Source organism: Nannospalax galili, unplaced genomic scaffold (assembly GCF_000622305.1).
Source record: "Nannospalax galili isolate Female #2095 unplaced genomic scaffold, S.galili_v1.0 scaffold1241, whole genome shotgun sequence".
NCBI lineage: Eukaryota > Metazoa > Chordata > Mammalia > Rodentia > Spalacidae > Nannospalax > Nannospalax galili.
The window spans coordinates 126,859-139,107 of NW_008343658.1; the positions used below are offsets into that span (position 1 = coordinate 126,859).

The 12,249-nt window shown below is 39.4% G+C and overlaps 1 pseudogene; it reads left to right on the forward strand.

Annotated features, from left to right (window-relative positions):
• Positions 1–513: 513 nt before the first annotated feature.
• LOC103739532 lies at positions 514–1,412 on the forward strand (annotated as a pseudogene).
• The last annotated feature ends 10,837 nt before the right edge of the window (positions 1,413–12,249 follow it).

Consider the following 12,249-nt stretch of genomic DNA (forward strand, 5'->3'; position numbering starts at 1 on the left):
AAAAACTCAAAAAACTGAATATATAAAACACAAACAAAAAAACCCAATTAAAAATGGGGGCCAGGACCAGAACAGGAAGTTCTCAAAATACGAAATGCAAATGACTGAGAAATACTTATAAAATTGTTCAACATCTTTAGCAATTACAGACATGCAAATTTAAAGCACTTTGATATTTTATCTCACCCCACTCAGTGCGGTCACCGCCAGTGCCACTCCTTCCTTCTCAAGGGCATCAAGGCTGCTCCTCCACTCGCCCTGGGCTGAGGCCGCTCTTCTGCTTGCCCAGCGTGGAGGTAGCTCTTCTGCTCGCCCTGTGCTGCCTCTTGTCATCTCCGCTTCTGCCCAGTCCTGGAACCCAGGGCTGGTGAGGAGACTGTGTCAGCGGAGCCACATTCAGACACAGGAGACCAGGTTCAGTGACACAGGTCTTGACTAAGGAATTAAAGTGTGATTAGGTCTTTTTTTTTTTTTTTTTTTAATTTTCAGTGGGCCTTTTAGGGCAAACGAGAAATGAAGTTAGTCATCACCCTCCTCACCCTGGTGGACCTCCAACTAAAGACTCCAATGTATTTCTTCCTCTGAAATTTCTCCTTAGAAATTGCTTTCACACCTGCCTGCATCCCACGGTTCTTGGTGAGCATCCTCACTGGGGAAGGAATAATTACATACAATTCCTGTATAGCTCAGTTATTCTTCTTTATCCTATTATTAATCTCAGAGTTTTACTTCCTGGTTGTCATATCCTAGGATAGCTATGTGGCCATCTGCAGACCTCTGCATTACCCAATCATGAACAGCAAAGTGTGCCACCTGCTTGTTCTCAGCTCCTGGGTAACTGCGATCTTATCCATCCTCCCCCCTGTGATGTTGGGACTCCAGTTGTACATCTGTGCTTTCAAAACAATAGACCACTTCCTATGTGATATTTCTCCTGTCCTACAGCTATCTTGCACAGACATGCATTTCTTAGAACTGATGGCATTTGATGTAGCAGTGATAACCCTTATCATCACCTGATCTTGGTGGTCCTCTCCTACACACTCATCATCAAAACCATTCTCAAATTCCCTTCAGTTCAACAATGAAATAAGGGCTTTTCCTCATGCTCCACACATGGTTGTTGTCTCACTTATGGGAGTTGTAGCTTCATGTACATGAAAACATCAGCAAAGGAAAGGGTGACTTTAAATATGAGTGTAGTTGTGCTCCACACGTTGGTGGCTCCTTTGCTAAACCCTTTCATTTTCACACTAAGGAACCAGCATGTGAAAGAAGCTTTCACACATATACTTTGCAAATTTTGTTCCTTTCAAAATTTTGATGTTAGATTTAGATTTAAATGGCATGCTATTGGAACATTAATGAGAAAACTGAATACTATTGTCAGTGATAGTAGTTATGATCTATGATATTTCTCTTGTTGATTATCTAAATCATATGAATAATTATAATGTGGTCTATCATCCTCTTCCTGAGTAGATTTTCTAAATCACTAGGAGTAACTTCTTTCTTCATTAACAAAATTTGATTCTGTCTTTACCATGTAGATTTTCTTATTGCATTGAAATATCATGATTTTCATACAAAATAAGCTGATGCTATTTAGATTTGCCCATCCACACATCCCCACTACTCAATAATTTTATTTATTCTATTTTATATGTCCTTTAGTGTAGGTCCATCCACTTGAGCCTGGTTAACCTTCTAAAAGTTACATCCTTGAACGAGACTGACTCTCCCCATCCCACCAGCCATTGGTTGCCCACATTCCTTATGTAATTTGTCAATTTCTTATCTACTTCTCCATCTCTATGTTGCGATTTTGTCTAATTGAGCTTCCATGGGGCTTGTGCATTCTGTCACTATTGCTGTGAGTTCATATGTGTAAGTGAACAGCTGTCTGGAAATCTGTATCCTTGTGGTGATCCACCTTCTCTCCCTCTTACAATATTTCCATCCTCTCGTCCACAAAGATTCCTGAGTCTTGGGAGTCAGAAGTTTGATATAAGTGTCCTATTCAGTGATAAGCAACCTATAGTCTTTTATTCTCTGCATATGGACCAGTTGTGGGTTTCTGTGTTAATCACAATCTGCTACAAGAGGATGCTTCTCTGGTGAGAGCTGAGAGATCCATTATTCTATGGGTATAACAATAAGTCATTGGGAGTCACTTTAATGCTGAAACTATTTCATAGGAATCTAGTATTAAGGTCTCCTGTATGACATGTAACCTTTATAGTATCAGATTCCTAGGCTTGATGTCAATTGGGTCCATTATATGATGGGTTCTTTAAATCTAATTAGAAAGTTGTTTGTTATTCCCATACTACTCATTACACTTTTGTACCAATGGGCATATCTTGCCATGTTTATTGGTGTAGTTCAAAGGATCCTCAGCTGGATAAGGCTAATGATTTTTTTTTCTTTCTCATAGCATGTATTGCGCTTTCCAACCCTATGAAAGCTAGCCATAGAACAGACTTTTGAGTTGGTACTAGCTTTATTTCTCCTTGTTTGCTCTACAGCGCATGTATGTAGGTTCCTCAGCAATGAAGTCCTACCACAAAGTTCTGCTGGGTAACCAACAGCAGAATCAATAGCCATTAGGAATTTTCATTGAATTAGTGATACAACATTCATACACAATCACCTGCAATTCTTTTAAACTAAATACATTGGACAAATATGCAAGCTTCTGGAATTATAAGAAACAATGATTTGCTCCATTACCTTCTTTCTCTCTTATTTAAAGTTTTGTTTTTTTTTCTAAGGGGCTTGAGAGATGGCTCAGCAGTTAAGACCAGTGGTTCCTCTTGCAGAGGACATGGATTCAATTCCCAACACCCAGATGGTGATTAACAATCATCTATGTCTCTAGGTCCATGGAATCCAATGCCCTCTCCGGACCTCTGCAAGCATTGCATAATATGAGTGCACTTATATACAGGCATGCAATATGCTCATACACATAAAGTTAAAATAATATTAATAAGTAAAATATTTTGGAGTTTTTCTAAGTTAGCATAGAGATCGGCAAAGTTCATAAACTTGAGTAGTTATCCTCTGTTCTAATTCATCCCCTTACTGCTGCACCGTGCCTTTCGTCACAATTCCCTTCCTCTTCACAAACACCCCCCTTCTTCTCTCATGTCTCATGTATTCCATTACCCCTCTTTCCCAACTCCCTTCCCTCTTCCAGTCATCCCCTAACACCTCCCACTTCCATCTGCACTGGTGACTGTTCAGTTACTATACAGAGTATTCCCTCTTCTGGAATTTCAGATAAAAGACATAATACAGTTTCCACTTAATTTCTGCTGCTTTCTGCTCATACAATTTTGAGGTCTCCCATCTTTACTTGATTCCTTGTGCTGACTTGAGATATAGTAGCATTTCTCCTGTCCAATTTCCCTGGCCAGATTTCATTTTGTTTTTCTCGTACTTGGCTGTCTTTCTTTAAGAAATCTGCAAGAGTGGATCATTACATTGTTCAGTATAAAATGTAGGTGTAGGCTGGCTGCAGTGGGGCTTGCCTTTTTAATCCCAGCACTCAGGAGGCAGAGCTGGTGGATCTCTGTGAGTTCAAGGCCAGCCTGGTCTACATAGTGAGTTCCAGGACAACTGGGGCTACAGGGAACCCTTGTTTCAAAAAGACGAAAAAATGTAGGTGTATTGAAATGCCAACCCTGAAAGAGCCTATCCTTCCATAGTGCCCCTTAGTGAGAGTGTGACGTTATTGTCAACTGAACAGTTGAATCTACTCCTCAGTTTTTATTCTCCAAGCAAAGGAGTTTAAGAAATGATCCCTAGAAGAAAATGGAACTTGAATGGAAGGATACATCCGTAGTCTGTTACTGCCTCCAGGAATCCATTTCAGTTGAAAACTGGAAAGTAGCTTACTTATTTATTAATACAGCAAAATCAATACCCACCCTTCCTATGAACAGCTGAGGGAATCAAAGTCTGAAATTAGCTCACAGACTGTTTAGGATTTGGGTTATAGGGGGCTTGAGAGATGGCTCAATAGTTAAGAACAGTGACTACTCCTGCAGAAGACCCAAGCTTAGTTCCCAGCACACACATGGAGGTTAGAAACCATCCAGAACTCCAGTTCCAGGGGATCTGATGCCATCTTCTGGCCTCCACAGGCATTGCTCAACATTGGTGTACTTACACGCATGCAGGTAAAACACTCATACACATAAAATTCAAAACAAATATTTTTTAAAGGGTATAATATTCTGGGATGGTCGGGTTGAAAACAACAGCAGTTTTCAGTAATGTCTGAGAGTGTTTACCAATGGTCTTAGCAGCAGTGGAGACTGTTCTCAAACAGTGAAAACCCACTGTGGATGTCATATTAGTTCATTTTCTCTGATATGAAAAAACAATCTTCTCTCCTCCTCCCATTTCCAAATTTTGCACAAAAGTCATCTTACTAAAAACTGAAAATTTGAAGAAAAAGAAAAAAACAGGAGGAGGAAACACTTGAAGTTGACAGTTAAATTCCTGAGATTTAGGCTTGAGACATGACTCAATGGTTAGCAGCACTTTCTGCTTGTACAAGGGCCCTGGTTTCAGCTCCCAGCACTCATGTGGAAGCTTACCATTACATGTAACCACAGTTCCAGGAGATCTGAGGCCTTCTTGGCCTCCAGGGCACTGAACACAAATATAGGACTTACAAACATTCAGGCAATCACACACATTAAATAAGTCAATATTTTAAAAAATAACAAATTCAGCCAGGCGTGATGGCACATGCCTTTAATCCCAGCATGTGGGAGGCAGAGGCAGGAAGATCTCTGAGAATTCAAGGCCAGCTTGGTCTACATAGTGAGTTCCAGGAATGATGGGGCTACAGGGAGACCCTGTCTCAAAAAAACAAAGAACAACAACAACAACAAAAATCCCAAATTCATGACATACTTTCCTATTGCTTCAAAACCCTCTGATGATAATGGCTAAAAAGCATGATTCTATGCTACAGTCTATACATTTCAATTTTAATTTTATTAAATTTTTGTGATTTTAATACAATATAGTTGAATGGTATTTAGACTTACAAACATCCAGGCAAACAACACATGAAATAAATATTATTTAAAAAAATAATAAATTCATGATATACTTTCATATTACTTCAGAACCCTCTGATACTGTGGCTGAAAAGCACAGTTCTACAAGTCATAGTCTATACTTTTTAAATTTTACTTTTATTAAATTTTTGTGATTGTCATACAATATAGTTGGATGGTATTTAGAACAACTCCCCTGTTCACATATTCCCACACTGCCAACTTCGTAATTTTCTCTAATCTTTTCTATGTATAACATGATCTATAGATTCTGACTTGTGTCTCAAATGTCCTTCTTTCTGGGTCTATCAGCTGAGCATGCCATGTCTAAAGAGGGCCTGTGGTCTCCAGCAAGAAGATCTTAGCTACAGAAAGAGATGGAAAGACCTATTATGCTCATGGATTTGTAGAATCGTGTAGTGAGAATGACCATCTTACCAAAAGCAATTTATAGATTCAATGCAATCCCAATCAAAATCACCATGACCATCTTCACAGAAATAGAAAAATCCATCCTACAATTCATGTGAAAACAAAAAAGACCCTGGTTAGTCAAGACAGCACCGAGCACAATAAGCAATACCACTGGAATTGCCACACAGAACTCAATCTATAGTCATAAACTATAGATTGTCAGAAGTCAAAGCCATAGTCAAAACCAGCATGGTGTCAGCACAAAACAGACTTGGAGATCAATGGAACAAAACAGAAGACCCAAACACGAGTGCACACAATAATTACAACGACCTGATATCCAACAAAGGTGCCAAGAATACCGGAGGAAACGACAGCGTTTTCATCAACTGCTATTGGAAAAATTGAATCTCCACATGCAGAAATCTGAAATTTGACCCATACTAATCGTCCTGCACAAAAGTCAACTCCAAATTGATCAAAGACTGCAATGTGAAGCCTGAAAGACTGAAACTGTTAGGTAGTTTCACAGTGCGTGGCATTGCCCTACAAGATATAGGTGCAGATAGGGGCTTTCTAATTCAGATATGAGTCACTCAGGAATTAACGTCAACAGTGACAAATGGGACCTCATTAAACTTAAAAGCTTCTGTACAGCCGAAAAATAAAACATCAAATTGGGTGAAGAGAAAGCATACTGAGGGGGAGAAAAATCTTCACCAGCTACTCATCTAAGAGAGGATTGATATACAGAATATACAAAGTACAAAAAAGATGAAGAAGAACTGTCCTTTAATCTCTACACATAAAACATGTGTGTTCATGTAAATATTGCGTAATAATAAATAAAAATAGAAATTAAGAGGAGGAGGAGGAGGAGGAGGAGGAGGAGAAAGAGAGACAGAGGAGGGAGGTAGGGAAGAAATGAGGGAAAGAAGGAAGGGAGGGAGAGAGGGAAGAGCATTTTGTTGAGTCAAATGGTAACACTAGTTCTATCTTTTTGATGATATTATATGTTGATTTCCATAGTTGCTGAACCATTTTACACTCCAGCCAACAGTGAATAAATGTTCCTCTTTTGTGATATCCTCACCTGTACTTGTTGTCATTGATTTCTTGATAATAAATAGTTATTCTGATTCGGCTGAGATACAGTCTCAAAGTAGTTTTAATCTTAATTTTCCTGACAGTTACTGAAGTTGACCACTCTACAAATGCTTATTAGCCATTTGAATTTCTTCCTTTTAGAATTCCTACTTACACTTATAACCCATTTTCTGAATGGATTGCTTATTTTCTTGATGTCGTTTTCTTAGTTCTTTGTGATTTCTAGATATTAATAGGGTTGTAGCAGCCAAATATCTCTCCCATTATGGGGATTACCATTTCCCACCACTGATAGTTTTCTTTGTTGTATGGAAGCTTTTCAATTGATGAGATTTGGGAGATCTGGTTTGACTACTGTAGATCTTAATTCCTGAGCTACCAAATTCCTATTCAAAAAGTCCTTGCCTTTTCCTATATGTTGAAGTATACACCTTACTTTTCCTTTAGGAGGACGGCATTGGATCCCCAAGAACTGAGGTTATGTACAGTTCTTTGCCACTATGTGTGTGCTGGGAACCGAACATGGGTCCTCAGCAAGAACAGTCAGAGCTTTTAACCACTGAGTTATTTCTCCAGCCCCACATGTTATTTGTGTTTTTCCTATGGCATTTGGCATCTGGAGTTAGGTCTTCGGTTGTGTCTTTTGGTGTGGTTGTCTATCACACTTTGCTGAGTGAGTGTTTGTTTCTCTATTTGCTCTTACCTTAGCTTTGTAAGTATTAGAGATACTTAAAGTGCAATCTTGGAGCCACTCAGTGCTGATTCATGTATAGAGTGGCAGATGTCTTTTTTCTGCTAATTCTAATCAAAGATTCTGGGCACATGGGGAGCCAGTCTATAAAATGAACATGTTCTTCCTGTGGTTCCTCAAAAAGAAAATTTAGCATGCAAGGAAAAAACAAAAGTGTAACTATGGATCATACAGACACTCAGTGAAGGTCGTCAAATAGTAGCTTTAGGTTTCAAGAAGGATGAAGACACAAGGGCAAATATTGGGGTGGGCAGATGGTAGGTACAGGTCCTTGGATGGCAGTGTTATGGTCTCAGAGGGAGGGAGAGGCTAGAGCTACCTTGGAGCAAGCAAGGAAATACATACAGGTTGTCAAATGGAAGCTACATTGTGCATGAGGCCGGAGGTCCTGGGGTCTCTAAACTGGGTGGCATAGGGGTGGAAAGTGGAGACCATTTTACCTGGCTTAGTGGATTGGGCATTAGTATCAGAAATGAGCATAAGAGATGGGTGGTCTGAGGACTTCTTAACTGTCTGAGTCAAGTGGGCCAACAGCAGTAGATGCATGCCACATTTTCCTTTATAAATTATTTTTATTTCTTTATATGAAATAAATTAACATTTACTATGAAATCTGTTGAGAGTAAATCAGTGGTCTACCCCAGGCTCAAAGTCTAATAACCACAACAATGACAATCACAACAAACTATAGCAGTACAGTAATGGCAGTTATATCTTGGAGGTAATCAACAGCTATCTATTTAATTGGACTTGAAGCAATCTCAATGGAAGGGAACTCGTGGTTGGCCCTGAAAACATAGCCAAATACATATGGCTGTGTAGATCATAGATCCTACAGAAAACCCTACCTCTATCATATCCTTAGAAAAACGTAATTTCATACTGCATGCAAAACATGTGCCCTTATATTTATAGTCAAATATTATCATTGACCACTCATCAAAGAAGCTTTTCTTGAAACAGATGGAAACTGTTGCAGAGCTGCACAACTGGTCATACACAGAGAATAAGTGCCTGATAGGTATCCAGCCCTAAGTGACACATTTGCAATGGAACTGCTATACCTAAGGTTCATGGAACATAGAGGAAAAGGAAGAAGAGAGAATATTAATGCATGGCTTAACTCTTTCCTGTGAAGCTTCCTAATGTAACAAGGGATGGTGCAGAGTAACAAAAGAATACAGAATAAGACACTGTGTGTCCTTGGATAGGACTCCTATATTAAATTTCTGCCACTAAAGACTCATGGACCATTGTAGAAGAGGTGCCAGAAAGGCTGTAAGACCCAAAGTTGCTGCATGAACATAAGGAAGCAGGGTCTTCCAAGCCTCTGGGAACGTGTTCATATGAATTATATAATGGTGTCATCATGGACAATATTCATGTAAATTCATTGAGACAAGAACCCAGCACAGAACTGGGTAAATTGACAGTGGGCCCCAAACTCAGCCAAAGAACTGAAGGATATCTGGGTAAACAAACTTAACTCTTTTCTCATACAACACTGGATGACCTGCCCAGAGGTGGCATCATCCATGGTGGTCTGGTCCTCCCACATCACTGAAAACTCAGAAAATGCCCCAAAGACATGTTCACCAGACATTCCAATGGAGGAAATGCCTCAGTTGAGATTTCCTCTACCCAGGCATGTCAAGTTATGTACTGAATTTTTTCAACAACTATTCTATTAAGACATTTTTAGGACCAAGGGAATTTGAAATTCCGGAGAAATAAACTATCTTATGGCCTCATAAACATTAGACAGGATTATTTTAAATTCTTTGTAGGTAAACTGATTTTAATAATCTATACTCATAATTGAATAATATCATCTGATTGAGGGTTATTCTTTTGATGATCTTTATAGCAATTGTACTTCCTGCTGGTGGTGAAAGGCAAAACACAGATGAAGCTATACAAGGAAATTAAAATTTTTTCATATATGTTTTATTGACATATATTCATTAGACAAAGTAACAAATGTTATAAAGCGACTTTAATATATCATGTACTTTAACTAAACCCATTTCCTCCCTCCCCCATTCCATTCTTCCCATTAACTCTCCACACAGTCTTACTTCTACTTTTGTGTTTTATAAGGATTCATGATTTAAAGTGTCTCTATATATAATCTGGGATCCACCTACAAAAGACAATATACAATATGTGGTTTTCAGAGTCTGAAAATCATTTTACTTAATATTATGATCTCAAGTTGCATCCACTGTCTTACAAAAGACACAGTGATTTTCCTTATAGCTGAATAAAATTACATTGTGTATATTACCACATTCTCCATCTATTATCTGGTGATAGACAACTACGCTATACCACAACTTCGCTATTCTGTATAATGCTACAATAAGCAGAGAAGTGCAGTGATCTTTATGATATGCTATTTTAAAAACCTTCATATATATAAGCAGTAGTGGTGAAACTGGGTCAACAGACAGTGGTATTTTAAGTCTGTGAAAAATGTTTAGAATGATACACTGAAAATAACAATAATTTTTTTTAGTAATAAGTAAATACCATCCGCAGTTCTTCATTTTGATTTAATTTAAGAACATGAAGAAATCAGGCTGTTACAGTAGTAAAAAGACCCTTGGAGAAGGCTGGTCAAGTATGGAAGAGGATTTGATCTGACTGCAGACCACACTTGCCCGTTTTACCAGATCCTCTGATCATGGAACCACCCGTAGGAGGACAGATTCTCCTAAATTATGACAAGGAGATGGGCAGAATACCTAATGTGTTATCGAGATGGTGAACTTTTCCTTCCCTGTTCAGAATCCCTTCCTCTTAGTGCAGTTCTTGTGGTCCCAGCTGGTCCAGTGTAACCTCTCCTATCCCTTTTATATCTCTTTTCTAACCATGATTTCCCTAACACTTTGGGCTGCCCCAATGTCTTGGATTACTTTACTTAATCTCTAGCGCTTCCTGAGATCATGAACCATGTGGCTGCTAGACAGCTCCAAACCTGAGTGGTTTTGTGGATGTTTTTTATTTCTTTTCCCTCCCCTCTCCTTCTCGAGGCTGAGATTTGTGGCTTTCCTGGCCTAAGGGTTTTTCCTTAAATTCTAAAACTTTGTCCTAAAGCTTCTGTTTTAGCTTTCTTAAATTCTTTGACACATGAGACTAAGAACCCTAGAAGGGGAGCCTGTTCACCCCCATCACTAATACTGATCTAGAGGCTTCATCCCTCCTTACTTTCATAGTGCTAAAAGGTACAATTTATACCATCAGAGGAGAAAAGTCTTACCCACTTGTGAACTACAGTAATCACCCACAACTGATCAAAGTGTAGAGGAAAAGAAGCTGTGGAATTGTCAACCGTAAATGGAACACTCATATCAGAGTGTTCTCCTCTCAAAACTCAAAGTATATTGTGGAAGAGGGGGTAGAAGTATAGCCAGAGGCAGTGAAAAACTTCAAAGAAACATTGTTTCCTACATACAACATGGCATTTTTACATATGAATTGTTAGGAAATTAGGTGTTTTAACTCTTTCCCAGGTAAATGTTAGGATGTTAAATTGAAACAATTTAAGGTAGAAAGTAAAAGCAACCAACCTCATAGAATCCACATTGGCTTTATAAATCCATGAAGAGTGACTATTGACCAGAGGAAGTCTGCAATAGCCACAAGTCTACAGTCACCACATGGGACAAGTAGCATGGGAGTTTAAATACTCCCATGGAGTAAGAGCCATGGAGGTTGGGGAGAGACTCTTTGAGGCCTGCATTCTTTCCCATTAGATAAGGCTCTCAGGAGGGCTCATTTTCCAGAAACTTATGGAGGTGTCAACATGAAAGATTAAGTCTCACCTCCAAAGGGATAAGAAACATTTTATTTTGGAGCCAAATGTGAGATACCATAGTCTTAGAACACAGATACAGTTTACCCAGAAGGAAAATTAGTCTGACAAGTGACTGAATGCACTGACAATTTCCCCATCCTGCCTCCCCACTCCAGGAGGACATTTTATCTATCTCAGAGGTCCTGAGAAAAAGTCAAATGGTTTGTTATCAGTTTCCTTGTAGATCTGGTTCATTGCCACTTGGCAGAAGATACCTAGTTCCCCTATCAGAACTCCCACCTCTCCTTCCCAGGTCCCAGGAAGGACCGAGACGCCACCTAAGAAGGCACACCACACTTTCTAGAATTCCAGAAAGACATGACCCTCTTCTTGGGACTCTCTGGGTCCAGTGATAAATCCCAGATCTTCCCCAACCCCGATGCCCAACCTCCATTCCAGATCGAAGGTTGAGTGCCTCTTGTAACTACTGAAGCTATCTGCATCTGTTGAAGGTTGGATTCTGTTTCTACTTCTTTATCATGTCATCTTCTCATCCAGAAATTCTAACCACCCCAAATTCCATGGCCCAACATGGTAACAGTTTGTGAAGTTTTTATAGTAAGAGGATAGAGAAAGCGTATAAATCCAAACACTTCAAACACATTGCTAAAATCATTAAGTAGGCAGGTATAGCAAAGAGATACAGGCCTACATACTATCTGATGGCACTCAGCCTTGTGGTTGATGTGGCTGTTTCTTCCTTAAATTGATTCAGTCCCTTAGTCACAAGATGTTAATTCAGAAACAGGAGAACAAGGAGTAGCTATTTGCTGTTGTGGTGGTTTGATTTGAATGAGAATGTCACCCACAGGCTCCAAGTATTTGAGCTTTTTGTCATCAGTTACTGATGCTGTTTTGGGAAGTGTAGCCAAGCTGGAGAGAACTAGTCCCTGGGGGCAGACATAGAGAGTTCTTAAGCCTTGCCTGATCTCTAGTTGCTCTCTTACTTCCTGTGCCTACTTAAACTTATGAGCACTTAGCTTCCACTCCTCCTCCAGCCACCTCTGCTGCCATGCCTACCTGCCATAATGGACTCT